Raw genomic sequence first — 3460 nt, 5'->3', positions numbered from 1 at the left:
AATAATCTAAGGGATCCAAAGTCCCTAAACATGTTGTTCCTACCCCTAGAGGAACAAGGTCAGCAAACCACAGCACTAAATATCAGTTCTCCACCTGAAAACACTCAAAAAGAAGCTAATTCTGGATCATGTCAGCTGCTCCACTGAGCATCTGCGCTGAATGTCAACTGCTCCACTCTGTACCTGCGCTGAATGTCAAAAGCAATGAAGGCTACCTGCGCTGGGCGAGTTTGGCCAAGTGGCACAGTCATTCCTCAATGTGTCAAATGCCCAGGAAGCTTCCAAAATGACACTTGGATCAGGGAATTCGCCTTGTGATGAGTAAGAGGGTCTAGATCTCCAAGTGGAAGCAAGAACCTCCAAGTGGACTCAAGAACTGAAGAATAACTGAAGTGGGAGAGGACACTAGTCAGCTCCATGCCAAGCTCAAGCTGACTCATCCTTTCTCCAAATCTCCTATATATAGAGCTCTCTCATGAGGTCTAAAGAGGCTGGAATCTTGTGAATGTAAGGAAGTGCTGTTGGTTTGAGTATAGAACTATTGGGTGATTTGCTTGAAGGAGGTGAAGAGGAGATTTCTTTATGCTGGGAGGTGTTGCTGGATTGGGCCTCTTATGGTTGTAACACTCTCAGAACTTTACTTCTTCCATTAATAAAGCATTTGAGGTTCTTCTATATGCATGTGTCTCAATGGTGAATTGTTATACTTGTGTATTTGATTTATTCTAATCCTTGAATCAGTTATGAATGTATGTTGCTTGTAGTTTTCCTTTCTTGCCCTTTTGCAGGATCTTTGTGTAGCTGGGCCAGTGAAAGAGCAAGGAGCTAGGAGCAAGCAACAACGAGAGAAGATTGGATCAATCATTAGCGGAAGACAACGGTTAGTGGATCTCTTTCTCCTCTCTCTTACATCTCATAAAGAAGTAATCTTGAATAGCTTTGCATTCGGTTGTTGCTGAGGTACTATCACCCCTAGAGTGGGATAGGGTCATTCCGTATTGGATACTTTTCCCAACAACAATGGCAGCGGCTTTCTTGGGGTGTACCTGCCTTAGCCGTTGTCGTACTAGTTTGACATCTGGATACATCTTAATTTCGTGTTCAACGATACTCGAGTTGATGCCTGGCATTTCACTGTATGACCAAGCAAAGACATCTCTGAATTCGTGAAAAAGAGCATTATATACTTCCAGTTCTGAAGGAGAACAACATTTGCCAACATAACTATTCTCTACAACATCTGTTTTAGTCGAGATATTTATGGCTATAGTCTCTTCAATGTTGCATAAGTTTCGCTCGGAATCCACCGTATTTACAGTATTTGAAAGGAAATCAAAGACTAAGGGATGATAAAGCTCATTTTGAGTCTCTTCTTCACAATCTGGAAGAAGTGAACGATGGTGGGAATCATTCCATGGTGCTCCTTCAATTACCATAGCTTGGAGAATTCCTTCATCGGTGACATGCACTTTCGACCAAGGATCTGAAGGAGTATCATATTCTCTAGACCTATCTATCCAAACGCTTGATGAGCGTTGATTTGGGTTTGCATCCCATGCTATAAACATTGATTGCTATAATATTTCTATTGGGCTTGGGGGCAAAACCATTGCATGATCCATGTTGATATCATTTTCTAAGATCTTTGTGGAAGATATCATGTTGCAGGTTCCTATTGATGCTACTTCCGCCAAATTGATTGGAGGTGGAAGAGTGAAAGTTCCCATTAGTATAGGATCTTTTAGTAGGCCTACTCCGATATTCTGAAGCGAATGGGGGCTTCCATGGATCATGGGAATGCTTCCTGTAACTTGAGAACCATTGGGGAGGAAGTTTTTTTGATCGACGATTGTAATCCATCCTTGGAAGGGAAATGCAATCTTTCTAAAATAGGTCAACACAACAGCTGCCATGGCATATATCCATGGTCTTCCTAGTAGGATGTTGTAATCAAGATTCCCATCGATGACTTCAACATCTATTTCTACCGTTTTTCCCCCTAGTTCAACTTTCAAGTTATTTAGGATACCATATGGGGTATATGTCCTTCCGTCGAACGCTTTTAATGTCGTCGCAAACCGTGACAAGGTTGGAGATCCTAAAGTTTTCCAGCAACTCATCGACATGATACATGTAGATGCCCCCTCATCAATAATTGTTCGATGAACAGTTTTGTTGAGGGCTTTCACTTGAACAAGGAAAGCTAGTTGAGCCGATAACTGAGGATCCTATCCTTTGTGGTCGAAGGATACAAGATTGGAATCCTTTGGATCAATCCCACCAATGGCCGATAATAAAGCCTGCCTTTGGGATGGGCAATTTTGTAGTACTTCAAGAGTCGACATAGCGGATGGCGATTGGGCCAAATCTTCCACTACGTTATAATGCTGCGCCGCTCTAGCGCGGGGATTAAATGTCGACTTTTGTACTACTCCCTTCGGCGGTTTTATTGTCAATTCAGGAATGGTGGGTGGTACAACTTCTGTCGAAGTTGTTGTCGAACTACTTGGTTGATCTTTATCCTTGTTGTTCGATAGATGCAGATTCCCGTAATCTTTGTTCCTTGTCGAAACCAAAGCATCATTCTGCTGTTTTGAAATCGACAACATTAGCACTTGGGACGGGGAAGCATTTCCACTTTCAACCAGATTTGTTCCTAGATTTGGAAACGGATCAGTTAACACTGCTGAGGTTTTCGAACTTTTAAAGAATTTCTTAAGCTCAGCTCTGTGTGGACAATCTGCGGTCCAATGATCCTCATCGCATATATAGCATGGATTTTTTGGTTTCCTATTTCCAAGAGGGTTTGAAGAAGATTTTTCAGGTGATGATTCATCCTGTTTCTTCTTTTTCCCTTTGCCTTTCTTCTTGCTTCCTGGTTGTTTGGTTTCTTTGCCCTTATATGTCGATACGACATTTACTTCCGAAGCAAGAAGTTCGTCTTTTGCATTTTGATTTGAAATATTACGGGCCTTCTTGGATGTAGCCTTTGTCGATTTCGTGTCTGTTGTGCCAATCACGCCATCGCCGACGTGAGAGTCATTGTTCGATTTAGGAGGAGGAGGAATTGAGAATTGCGGTCTAGGGGCGTCAGGTATTTTGTCGTAGAGCATGCCGGACTGAGTATAGATCAAGTCCAGATATTGTGCATGAGCGATAACTTGCTCTTCCGTTATGACTCCCCCCTTTGCCACATCTTCCGTGATGGAAGGTAGTAATGACTTGATAAACCATTCAGCTAATAGCTGATCGAGAACGTACGTTTTTACCATCCTACGACGACGTCGCCACTCATGTATATGATCAGATATGTGAGTGGCCGTTGTCACGTAATGAAGTTGTCGAACGAAGCTCTAGGCAATTCAATGTACCATTTTGCCGTTGGACCCGTTAACGTCCTCTGAAAGAGGCGAAGCCTTATCGAATCATCATTTAGGGTGTTTGATGAACACCATAGATG

Source organism: Pinus tabuliformis, chromosome 5_2, assembly GCF_031772625.1.
Source record: "Pinus tabuliformis cultivar Carrire ecotype Pingquan chromosome 5_2, CPIR1, whole genome shotgun sequence".
Taxonomy (NCBI): domain Eukaryota; kingdom Viridiplantae; phylum Streptophyta; class Pinopsida; order Pinales; family Pinaceae; genus Pinus; species Pinus tabuliformis.
The sequence above is the reverse complement of the archived record's forward strand: the minus strand, read 5'-3'. Positions refer to the sequence as shown.